We start from the raw sequence: 13606 nt of genomic DNA, 5'->3' as shown, positions 1-13606 counted from the left end.
TCCACACCACTGTTTTAGTCAGTTAAACGGTAGTGTAGAGACAGCTTCTTTCCAGGAAATATCGCTCACAAATTCAGGAAGCATTTCACAAATGAACGAATAAATTCATCGTAAGCACAGATTGAGAACTTTCTTTATACCTAATCTGAACAGCTAGTGAGATACCTGGAAACTTGAATTCTAGTAAGTACCTCTTGGTTACAGTGAGAGTCTAGGAGTTGAATAGATTCCTGATAGACAAACAGGCAGGGAACAGAGGCTCTGTGTGGTATCATGAACCATTCTCTTCAACATTTAATATGGCCATCTTCCTGATTCTCTTCCTTTTTCAAGGAAAAATCTTGGTGAGCTTTATCTCCCACTGGGAGGAACTTTGTGGGCCTCTCTTGGGGGTAGCTTCCATGGTAAGAACCAATCAGCTTCCCTTTCTTTGTCTAATTACCCAAACCACCCCCCACACCCCATGACAACCCAAATCAGCCAATTCTTAGGAATTAAGGGAGCCCACTGCATCACCAGATAAATATTGGCTTTTTCAAAACCACTAGGACGCCATCTTAGGTCCCTCTCCACCTGGTGGAGTATGCGTTTTCGTGTGCTGTTGTACATTTGTATTTCTGCCTTCATTAAAATCTGGCTAGGTGCTGAAACCATTCTTTTCCTGCCTTTTTATTCTTTAAATCAGTAAAGAAAGAGACTCTGTTCCTAGGCAACCCCACCATGACACAGTCAGTTTGGAGCCCATTCTGGGATGGTTACAAGGTCAGTCTTTGCCAAGAGAAACAACCAAGGTTTTTGGAGAGTGCTCTCGTGAACTTCCAGGCCCTTCCAATATTCTGGAGTGTGGGGAAAGGAGGTGGTGATGGGTAAAGTCTAGCTAATGTTTTTGTTTCTTCTCTCTATGAAAAGCTAGCAAGAAAAAAAAACCCACCTCCTTCTCCAACCCCTGTCGGGCCTTTCCTTCTAGTTCTAATACCTGTGGAGTGGAGAGCCAAAGAATTCTTTCAGACAGTCCTTGATGGCAGCCCAGTCCCTTGGGCTAATATTGATAACTTCCTGCAGTTAGTTCCTGAACTCTGACTTCATAAGAAGCCAGAGACTACATAAATTTACACTAAAGTAGATAGAATTTTACTCTTTTATCCTAGGAAACATAATCTTTTGGGGGTATTTCAATATTCCTTCTCTATTTTTACTTCAGTAGTTTGAATCAAAAAAGAAAGGGATCCCTAACAAGTTAGTTAAGAACGAGCAAAAAGCTGTTTAAGCAAGTTAAGATGTTTAGTGATATTAATGCAGTTTGATATCCCTACTAAAAACTTGTGAACCTGGCTCATGCTGGGGTTCAGTCATACTGACCCAGATGCTGGAAGGTGACATGCCTCAGATCATGGTCAAGGGTTGGAGGGCCAGGAAGATGCATTGCCTACATCCAAAGGAGTGAGGGGGTGGGGGGCAGCTCCTTTTCTTAAAAGACTAGTGGGAGAAAACATCGCCCAAGAAAGCATTGGGTCAACATTCTTTAAGGACTCCTGAGAAGTTACCCTCAGCTCTGAAACAGAGAAATCTGACAAGTTCACAGAGCACGTGGCTAGGCATTGCTTCACTGGTATTAGGGCCTACTTCTCTGAAATTCCAACATATACTGAAGACCAAATGAGACATCCAGGCTTGTGCATTGAGCAACTACTGGATTCTCGGGCTTTTAGAAGAGAAACACTTTTTTGTTGTTTAAAACGTGCATATTGTGTGATAGTGACAATCTCAGGTCACCTAAAGAGCCATTGTACTTTTAAAGTTTGTGATAATGTGGAAGCAGCCTTACTTCATGGATAAAGATTGCTATATGGCTATGTTAAAAATCGTTGTTAATGTTATGCACAATATATTAATAAAATTTTAGCTGTAGAAACATAAAATTCCAACTTAACCAGCTTAAACAAAAGAAACTGTGTCCCCTTTCCCCAAAGTTTCCAAAGAAGCAGACAAACAGGCAGGCATGGTGCAGAAACATGTTTTTTTTTTAAACTTCAAAGCCCATCCCCAGTGACATATTGCCTCCAACAAGAACACACCTCCACAAGAACACACCTCCTAATACTTCCTAAATTGTCCTCTAGCTGGAAACTAAACATTCAAATATATGAGTCTACAGGGGCCATTCTTATTCAAACCACCATAGTCCACTCTCTGATGCCCATAGACGTGTAGCAATATCAAAATACAAAATGAATGTAGTCCAACTTCCAAGGTCCCCATAGTCTTTCACAGTCTCAACAGTGTTTAAAGTTCCAAGTCTCTTCTGGGACTCACAGCATCCTCCTGAACCGATATCCCTTGTAAAAACCAAACTGCAGCAACAAACAATGGCCCAGGATAAATACTATTTTTGCAAAGGGGAGGCAAGGGCCAAGTGTCACATGACTCTGACATCTTCTAAACCATCTTGGAGTCTTCAACTCAATCCAGATTTCACCTCCCCAGCCTCTGCATGGGGACTCCCTTGCCACACGCTGGGCCTCACTGCCTATCCTTAACTGTGGAGCAAGATTCCCAGTCCCTTTACTTCTTTGTCCTTTTTTTCTTTATTATTGAATATACATTTTTTCATACAATATATTCCAAGTACACTTCTGAATGAAAAACAAACTAAAAGGAGGAGGACACCATACTCCCGAATCGTGGAGACAATTTTCACTGTAGATACAAGGAGAAAGCAGGCAGAGGGAAGAGTCCAAGATGAACATGACCAGCTGACTAAAGCGGACCGTGAGAGGAGAGAGCAGGAAGGAGAGCAAGAAGAGCTGTAGCCTACTAAGAGGCAGCCCTGGCCAAGAAGCTAGGAGACCAGCACAGCCGAAGTGGCTGAGTTATACAGGGGTCACCCTATAAAACTCACTTCTGTGCCCCTAGCCTTGAACTTGGCCCATTGAGTTCCTTTTCTTTGGCACTAGAGATCCAATTAAGACCTGGACTCTTTCCCACAAAGAAGAAAAACGTTTTGATTTCTACTCAGATCAAGAAAATGGTCCTGGTTTCTCCTTAAAAAGGGGAGGGGGGGTCATTTGGCCGGCTACTAATGGGAGCATACAGTCTCTTGCAAGTCCGAATCCTGTAAGACAAGGTCCCAGCCAGGACATCATCAGGTACAGGGTGTTCAGTGGCTCCATGGCAGCCACCAGAGCAGAAGCTGCAGCTTGAATAGTAACTCAGTAGTGCCCTTCTCCCCCCCCCCCCAAACCTTCTGAGACAGCAGTAGTTCCTACTGAGGCTGTTTAGAATGGGAACCCACCTCAAGGTGGTCATGGGGTGCTTGGACAGTTTTGTTTGTTTATTGGAGAGTCTCTTACTCTGCTACCTGGGAGGGAGAGTCTCAGAGATGGAAACTCTACTGGGTCCTAATGCCCTCCTTTTCCCAACTCTCTAAGCCAGCTTCCTCTGCCACAGGACATTTCTTCTTGTTCTTGGGACTCTTTGTCTTAGGCCTGTGGTCTGCCTTTGTTTCTGCTCCTCCAAGACTGATCACTTTAGCTTGTTCTTCCCACTTTTCAGTTACAGACACATAGACAAAGGGCACTCCGATGCCACCAGTTTCTGACTCTGATCATAAATTCTTTTAATATTTTATAGTGGCATAGATGCCAATTTTATCATAGCAACTCAGCTTCCAAGGCATCTGACATACTGCATGGTCGGGGGGGTGTGCCTGCATATGTACGTAGCACTGTTCTCTATAAAGTACATGTACACTTTGTGTACTTTTTTCTGGATTATACAAATCTTCCAGAAACTTTATTGATTTCCCCCCATTAATTTATTTATTCACTTTGCATCCTGATTGCTGCCCTCCCCTCCTCCTGGTCTCCACCTCACATACTCTCTCTACCTCCTCCCCTTCTCCTCTTAGAGGGTGCCTCTGCCCCCATGTCCTCCTCAACCTGGCAGATCAAGTCACTGCAGGACTAGGCACATTCTCTCCCACTGAGGCCAGACAAGGCAGCCCAGTTAGGGGAACAGGATCTACAGGCAGGCAACAGAGTCAGGGACAGTCCTTGCTCCAGTTGTTGGGTGACTCTCTTGAAGACTGAGCTACACATTTGTTACAGGACAAAAACAGACTGAGAAAGAAATCAGGGAAACAACACCCTTTACAATTGCCACAGATGATGTAAAATATCTTGGTGTAACTCCAACGAAGCAAGTGAAAGACCTATATGACAAGAACTTCAAGTCTCTGAAGAAAAAAATTGAAGAAGATCTCAGAAGATGGAAAGATTTCCCAAGCTCATGAATTGGTGGGATTAGCATAGTGAAAATGGTCATCTTACTAAAAGGAATCTACAGATTCAATGCAATTCCCATCGAAATTCCAACATAATTCTTTGCAGAACTTAAAAGAACAACTCTCAAATTTATTTGAAAACAAACAAAAAACATGATAGGTAAAACAATCCTGCACAATAAAAGGACTTCTGGAGGTATCACCATCCTTGTCCTCAAGGTGTACTATAGAGTAGTAAGAATAAAAACTCCATAGTGTTTGTATAGAAACAGACAGGTTGATCAATACAGACAGGTTGATCAAAAAAATCCAATTGAAGACTCAGAAATACACCCACACACCTTCAGACACTTGGTTTTTGACAAAGAAGCCAAAACCATACACTGGAAAAAAGAAAGCATCTTCAACAAACAATGCTGGTCTAACGGGATGTTTGCACGCAGAAGGATGCAAATAGATTTGTATCTATGACCTTGCATAAAATTCAAGTCCTAGTGGATCAAAGACCTCAACATAAAATCAGATACACTAAATCTAGTAGAAGAGACAGTCAGAAATAGCTTTGAATACTTTTGTGTACTTTTAAAGCCAAGCATGGTGACACACACCTGGAAGTCCAGTCCTTGAAGACTGAAGATGATGTAAATTTGGGAAGCTCTTAGACTACAATGTCAAACGCTATGCAGAACAAGACATCTTTTGTATATACAAGATTCATGGCCTTAGACTTATTAGAAGGGCTTGTTTCTTGATGCAAATTTCAGCTATAATAGAAGTGTTGGAAAAAACACGATGCTACACTTACAGAGATTGTATTTGTAGATTACAAAGCTGTACAGTTTAGCATGAGAATTACAAATTTTTCCCTTGTAGCGTTTCCTGTTTAAACTAAAATTAAAACAAACCAAAAGAAGATTTTAAAAGTAAGTCTTTTTAAGTTTGATTTTTATATTGTTACCGTAGCTGCTTCCTATGTAGAAAGCTAGAGTACATTCAAAGGAGTTTTTCACAAGGCTTGGTATAACCTCAGTAAGGTCACGAGGCAAATGGTGGAGCTTATCGACGAGCGCCATCTGCCGGCAGAACTTTGTTTCATAATTAGACTCATGTCTGATAAGAGATTGAAATAACTAAGTCCGAATGACAGAAAAATGTGGGTATCAGAAACACTTGCTCATTACTTTCCTCTCCTTAGGTCGCACTGTCTGTTTTTACTCTATGCGCATACTCATAGCACTTTATGGATGTGGAAAGCTCTGAATGTAAGAAACGTAGGGCGATTGCTGCAGTAATGGTTAAGCAGTAGCGCCCTATTGTAGGAAGGGCTTTGAAATCTGTATTTAGTATACACATTGATATTTTAAAGACTTATACAAATAACTCTCTTCCTCTCTCTTTCTGTCCCCCCACCCCACGCCCCAGTGCATGTGTGAGTGCATGCGTGTAATGTTTACACCTAAAACTACTTTGAAAGAACATCTGAGAATCCCTGCAGAAGAAACGCTCCATCTCAGTAGTCTCCATGGGCAAAGTTTTTTGTTGTGGAAGCTCTGACAGGTAAGTAAAGTTATCTTCCCCTATAACAAGTTCAATGAAAGTACAAGCCTATTTTATTATAATTGATATATATGCATATATGTATATAATATATTATTTTATTATATTATATATTATATTATATATTAATACAATACATATTCCTAAAACCACCCTGTGTTGAAGTAATTGTATTTATCTTTCTCTGTTGCAGGTTATGGTATGTTAGATGTCTACCACAGAAGGCTATTAACTTTTTTTTCTCCATGTAAGCCAAGCATCCATATTTATAAAAGTAGACATGGGTTTCTGGGAAAGTTATTTGAATAGGGAAATGTAACCAGGTAAAGGGTGGCTTTACTTTCTTGGTCTATTTCCCACCCTCTGACATTAATGGTTTTGTCATTTATTTCTGGAGAGAAGAAGCAAATAAAACCAAAATTATATTAGGATAAAAGACCCTTGGCCACTTGTTTTCAAGTGAGACAGGTGTGAAGAACGTGCTTTGGGTGTAGAGGTCGGTCACCTTACTGCTCACTGCAAATGTGTGCACCTTAGGTAGAAAGTGGAGCAGGTATAGGCGAGAAGCAAATTACTCATAATTACTATATTGGCTGTATCTTGCTGAAAAACTTAGAATTTCTGTTCATTTTCTTTAATCCAGGGCAGGCTAATCGTCTCCTTTTCTGTAGCTTCTCTATCTCCTCCTCTGTCTTAAAGAAACTAACAGGAACTCATGTTCTATGTGACTCAAATGCCACACCGACAGACACTGGCTTACACTGAAACGTTACTAATCCCACAGGTACCTTAGTCCTCCCAGTCAAACTTAGCTGAGATTAACTTTAAAATGTTTTCAGGTATCCCACTATGCTCTTAAATATGATAACATATGGACCAGTGGTAGCTTGATTGATACCTGTTATAAAAACAAAGGAATCGAATTCCATTCTTCTTACTTAAGCCGAGATTGTTTGTAAGTGCTAACACACAGTGGCTGTGAGGTGACCCGGTAAGTGGAAGTTATAATGTAGTCAAAGTGAAAACCGTTATTTTTAGTGGCTATTTCTATAGTCTCGTAATCAACATTACCATCAGTGAATAGAGTACTTCTTTATGGCTAAATTTGTGCCCCAGTAACCTTGCCCATTTAACCTAACCATAATCCGATTTTGTCCTTGCATTATTTTTTAATGTATTGGATAACTGATTAAAAGCTGGATAAGTTCAAGGCAGTTTGAAGTTGAAATCTAAGGAAGTCTTTGTAACGGATGTGTCTGTTAAATGTAACTGGAGAAGGATGAAGCTGAAGCAGAGGCAACCTCCGCTTAGATGGCAACCATGTTTCCTCAGATGTGTACACTTTGTTACTGTAATCACTGAACAGTTACAAAGCTGTAAACTATTTTATTATTGATTAAAATTCTGTTTTTAAAAACCTCTCAAACCCATTTATCCTCTTAGGTCTAAACCAATGGGATGTTTATATAAAATATTTTAAGGAATATTGACCCCAAAAATGACCTTTTAGGCACATTCAAGTACTACTTTAAAAGTATAGTTTATAAATACTTTTGTATACTTAAAAGTAAAACACTCACAGACACACATGATTAAAAACAAATCGTTTAGAAAATAAGAACTTCACTAGACTTTCCCTGACATCTTAAGACCATTACCATGTTTTGTCCCTGCCAAGACTGTTACAGCCTCTGTCTCCTTGTGACATGCTGATGTGAGGAGATCCCAGGGAAGACGAGTGGTGTCCCAAAATCTGGAAATGGGGCTGGTGTCATTTAAGGTGTAGATGTGGACTTCAGCTGTCAGGAAGGGCAGAAGTCGGATGCTACTGAGAGGGGTCTGGACAGGGATGTGATCCTGGAGACCTACAGGATCCTGGAGTTCCTGGGGCACTGAATGGTCAGACTAGAATTAAATTCAAGATGGAGCATAGATTTGGACAGTGGAGGGTGGTAGAGGCTTTAATTGCAGTGAGAATCTCCTGGATGTTCATCTGATTGGGGCCCACCAGAAATATCAAGAAAGATGCTTATGGCAAGTGGAGGCGAGCACCAGCAATCCTGTGTATGAAGAGCTCGTAAACAAATTGGCTTATAAATTTCTTGGGAAGCCAGACCCTGGTCCTCTTCTGCCATAACACTTATCACAGAGTAAAGCAGAGCCTTTCTTTGAGATATGAATTCAAAAGCAGCTCAGTTCAAGTCCCCATTGGTGTATTTGGGCTGGACAATGTATTTGTCATCTCTCTGACATCAGCTATACCCAGACACTTCTTTCAACAGGCCATTGATTGCCTTATAAGAGCCATTTGTGTAAAGAATCTACAATGTCTGGTCAGTTGGAGCAGAATACTTGACTGTGGTTAATAAGAGACAAGTGCCAGTGAAGAAAAAAAAAGAACTTGCTGTGCTGGGGGCTGGAATATCAGCTGTGATTAAGAGGAGGGCAGCTCCATTAAGGCAGTAGATGTGTTAGAAGGGTGGGATCCACAGGGGGTCAAGGTGTACCTTATACTGGCAGTGAAATAAGAATCACCAGGTTGTATTGGTTTTGAAGACATGGCAAAGACATGGGTATCAGCAGAGTTGAAGTCCCTGTAGAGAGACCAAGAGGGGCTAATGGCAGAGAAGTGGGCACAAGACCTCATCCCTAATCTAGAATTATCTACAATTCATAACTACTTGAAAAGAAAGTTTAGTTTTCTCTGCTGGAGTCTAACTGGGGTATACAAACCACACATAAGGGCAAGCGAGCCCTGTGCAATGATAGATAGCTAAAACAAAACAAATTCAGTGTTACCAGGCAGGAGGGGGTGTAGTGTTTTGGTGTTTTTAATCTCACAATGCTTTGTCTGGTTTTTTTTTTTTTTTTTTTTTTTTTTTTTTTTTTTTTTTAACCTTACAGATCTTATTATGGTTTCTGTATGTTTTTATGGATGTTCTGTGTCTGTGAATGTGTGTGCCTTGGTGTTTGTATGTGTTTCTTGTTCTGTTATTTTTGCTTCTTTTTCCTTTTTTTTTTTTTTTTATTGTTTTGTCCCTTTCTGGTTTGATTGTTTTCATCTGAGATGATGATGATGATGATGATGATGACGACGACGATGATGATGACAATGACTATATGCTTGTTTGTATTCTAATGAGCAAGAGAGGGAAAGGAGTGACTTGGGTGGGTGAAGATGGGGTCTGGGCAGAGCTGGGGAAGAAGAAACTTCAATCAGAATATAGTGTATGAAGAAAAACTATTTTCATTCAAAAACAGTAATCAGTCATATTTCATGACATATTAACTGGAATTGACAAAGTACTGGATTTCTCAAGCTTGGTTGAATTATTTTCTTGAAGAAGTCTAGCTAGGCCGTAACAAGCTCTTTTCTCTTCATGTAGACAATCTGTCAACACAAATGCACAACAAATGTATAAATTAGAAATTTTTAAAGAAAAAAGGAGAGGGGATTCTTAAATACATAGCTTAAAACGCTTTTTAAAGCATTAATATTTTCAGACATATGGTTCATCTTAAAACTTTTAAAAGGAGACACTCTCTATCTTTAGTGACACTTTCTGTTCCAGGCAAATGAGTGAATTAACTTTTCTTGTGATTAAATATTTACTCAGATTCGAACAATTCATGTCTCCATCTATGTGTCCACAATAATGGATTTGCCAATCACTTTTGTTTTCAAGATGCCACCTCTTTCAACTTTTGGTTTATTTGTTTTTTTTTTTTTTTTTCCATTTTAGAACTTAAAAAAATAAAAGGAATAAGGATTTTGTACAAGTTTGAGTATCTCACAAAAATAAATAAGACTCTTTCTACCTTAACTCAGAGGAGATAATTGCATAGTTTTGGTCAGAGCTAAAAGCAAACATTTGATATTTTAATAATTAGCATTCACCAAATTTTCCATATTCAAATCTTAAAGAGCTATTTGACACGTAAACCAGATGCAGTTTCTTGTCTCTGCCATCAGTAGGCTTCTAGATTGATCTTTGAAATGCTCTTACTCAAAAGAAATAAAGCTAAATGAGTTTGCATAGTTAATAAAGTCACCCAATTTGACTCATTTTTTTTGGTAGATTTAACTTGTGCCACGCATGCATGAACCAAATGGGCTTTTGTCAAACAAGAAACATTCACATTGATTTATAAATACCACTAGAATGGAAGCAATTTGGAATGAAATAAATTATTAGTTGCAACTGATTTTCTAATTTACTTAAAAAAATAAACTACAAAAATTTAAGGTCAGGTTGTATTTAACGAATATTTGAAAAACAAATTTCTGTGGCTAAAATTGAAAAAAAAAATCACAGTTTCTTTGTAAAAATGTTGACCTTGCAAAAAAATGTGGCTCACAAAAGGTACATGGCAATCTGTGAAAGAATATTTCAAATAACAAGCTAGAGCTGTATTGGCATTGGAAGAAATAATTGCTTTAATATTCTTCTCAAAATTCTGACCTCAAGACTCAGGAAGGATTTCTATGCTGTTGTCCCAGGAAGCAATCCTGATTTTTGCATCACTTTACTGTCCCTAGTGAACTGCGGGTGCTTCTCTACACATTACCCCTCCCTGTGGCTTGTGAAGAAAAGAGGGCAGTTTCTCTATGTCCCACCTCTCAGATTCAGCAAACAGATGCTCTCAGGATGCATTCCTCCAGGAAGAAAAAAAAAATGAACAATTAGCTTAGGTCACATGCTGCTATTTGCTTATTAGAAGGAATTAATTTTGCAAGTAAATGGAGGATATTTAATTTGAAACAGGTGCTTGGGCTGTAGTAGCTGTGAATTCTTTCCTCTTGCCTCCAAACAAAATGTCAAGTATGGGCGACTTTGTGATTTTTTTTTTTAAATGTCTTCCAGCTTTGAAACTGTTATGATGAGAACAGCTGAAACTGGATTGGTAAACTAAAATATCTGTTATAATTTGAAAAGAAAGAAATGTTTGAAAGGCACATTTACACAAGTCCTGGTTAGTCGCATGGCAGGTTACTACACAAGAGCGCACCTTTCTAAGTGGTAAAGCATCCAGAAGGCCAGATGCCAAGACTGGTTTCATTCATGTGTAAATGAACTGTTGCAGATGGTGTACAAACATATTTACCATATAAATCCACTTCATCTTTTAAAGAAAGTTATTTTTTTCCTCTTGGAAAAGGAAACTGTTTTTGACTTTTTTAGAAGTTGAAAATTTTGTTATTTAAAAAACTCTTCTCTCCCCTCCACCCCTCCAGTCTTCTAAGGAAGCACCAGCAAGCCCTGTGAGCTTGCATTTTCTCTTAACACCCTTTGAGCTTACCAGGCTTGATTGTGCCATGTGGTGAAACTCTATTGCAAGATAGATAGGTGGATGGATGGATGGATGGATGGATGGATGGATGGATGGATGGACAGATAGATGATAGATAGATAGATAGACAGACAGACAAAGTAAAATGAAGACAGGGAAGAAACACAACTCTGACCCTAGTGACACAACTCTGATCACACAGTGGTGTGTGTGTAGTAATACATACAGTAATGATGCAACACTATTATCAACTTGCTACACACCCTTTTTATGGGACCACTTCCAGCACTTGAGACTTTGCCATTCCACATGGCCAAGGCTGGTAGAAAAGTGGTGTGTGTGTTTTCTAGTTAAGGAGTGGTGAGCTCTCTAGTATACGCTACCTTTTGCTTTGGATGTAGAGGCATAAAGGAAAAAACAAGAACACTTTCCTCATAAATCCTTCTTTTAATAAAAAGAAAAAAATTATGTGACATCACCTGACTTTTTAGTGTTTTGCTTTTCTTGTTTGTTTGTTCTTGTTTGTTTGTTTTGAGACTAGGTCTTGATATGTAGTCTAGGCTGGTCTTGAACTCACAGAGATCCACCTGCATCTCCCTCCTGAGGGCTGGAGTTAAAAGTGCTGCACCGTGCTCAGCAGATATAGTTACGTTTTTAATAACAGCATAATTACTTTCCACTCCCAAAAGAACAGGTATGATTCATTTCTAATTAGTAACACCAGTTTTTCTACATTAGACTCAAACTAAGTTTGAAAACAACTTATATTTAAAATAACATATATGGGATGATATAAATTTGCCATTCTCTGACTAAAATCTATATGGGTTTACTAAGCCTGGACGAACATTTTTTTTCTATCATCTCCAGGATGAGAAAACATTTATCTCCCCAAACAACACCGCCAGTGGTGATGTGGTCATGTTTCAGCACACATTTAATTAGTTCATTTTAGAAATTCTAGGCTGTGGCTGAGTATTTGATGATAAGATTAATACGGGGATCTGGCTGAAAATCTTCCCTACAAAGGACAGTGTCATTTGGACAAAGCAGCATCCCGCAGAATGGACAGATTTTCACCAACTACATACTCAATGGAGGACTAATATCTAAAACATATAAATGACTCTGAAAATTGAATGTCAAAAAACAAGTAGCCCAACTAAAAACAATGGGGTATAGATCTAAACTGAATTCTCAGTAGAGGAAACTCAACTTCTTTGTCTGAGAAACAAAGAAATGTTCGTCATCCTTAGTCATCGGGAAAGTGCAAATCAAAACTACTTTGAAATTTCATTTTACACCTGTCAGAATGACCAAGATTAATAAAATAAGTGGAAACTCATGCTGGCGGGAATATGGAATAAAGAAAAAGTTTATCCATTGCTCCTGGGAGTGCAAACTTGTACAACCACTATGTAAATCAGTATGGTGACTCCTCAGAAAGTTGGGACTTGATCTATCTCAAGACCCAGCTATACCGCTCTTGGGCACACACCCAAATGATGCTTCGTGTTACCACAAGGACATTTGCTCAACCATGCTCATTGCTGCTCTATTCATAATATCCAGAAATTGCAAATAACCTAGATGTTCCTCAACAGAAGAAAGGATAAAGAAAATGTGGTTCATGTACAATTTGGAGCATTAGTCAACTGTTTAAAAAATAAATCATGAAATATACAGGCAAGTTGATGGAACTAGGAAAAAATCACCCTGAGTTAGGTAACACAGACCCAGAAAGATAAGTATGGTATGTATTTGCTTATATGCAGGTACTCACTATTAAATACATGATAACCAACCTATGATCCATAGAGTTTCCTTAACTATAGGGTCCCTTCACAGCAGTAGAACAGTAATTAAGATAGGTACTCTCCTCTGTGTCTAAGGTCACATGGCTCAATTGGAAGTAATTAACACCCATGCAATAAAATAGTAAAATACAAAATTTAAAGAAAGCAAGAAAGAGCATATAGAATATCGGTCCCAGTCGCTACTAAGGTCTGAAAAGCATTCCCTAGGAAGAAGAGCTAGGAAAGAGGGAGGACTGGTGCTTCTCTCTGCCCAAATAAATAGAGGCACAGAATGGACAAATTATGCAGCCAGTCTGAGTTATTTGCAACCCAAACCCACAGAATTTTCCTCATTTTTATGGCTAGAATTCGTGTTGGGAAATCACATGCAGCATCACTTACCCTGCCTGTATGAATGGTAATGGATCCGGCCACATTGGAAGTAGATTTTTTCATTATCATCTTTGTCCTTCTTACGTGCAGAGATCTTTATTACTAGGAACAATTAATGGCGATGTTTAAGTAAATAGCAGCCACCTTTCCTTTCCTGAAGTTAAGTGGGCATTGCTGTGTCCATAAGTTACATTTCTAAGCAGATATGTCAGGTTCTCTAATAGATTCATTTCTTCTTACATTATTATAAATTTAGTTGATAAAGTCTCTAATATGTGGTTCATTT

Source organism: Arvicanthis niloticus, chromosome 14, assembly GCF_011762505.2.
Source record: "Arvicanthis niloticus isolate mArvNil1 chromosome 14, mArvNil1.pat.X, whole genome shotgun sequence".
Classification (NCBI taxonomy): Eukaryota; Metazoa; Chordata; class Mammalia; order Rodentia; family Muridae; genus Arvicanthis; species Arvicanthis niloticus.
The sequence above is the reverse complement of the archived record's forward strand: the minus strand, read 5'-3'. Positions refer to the sequence as shown.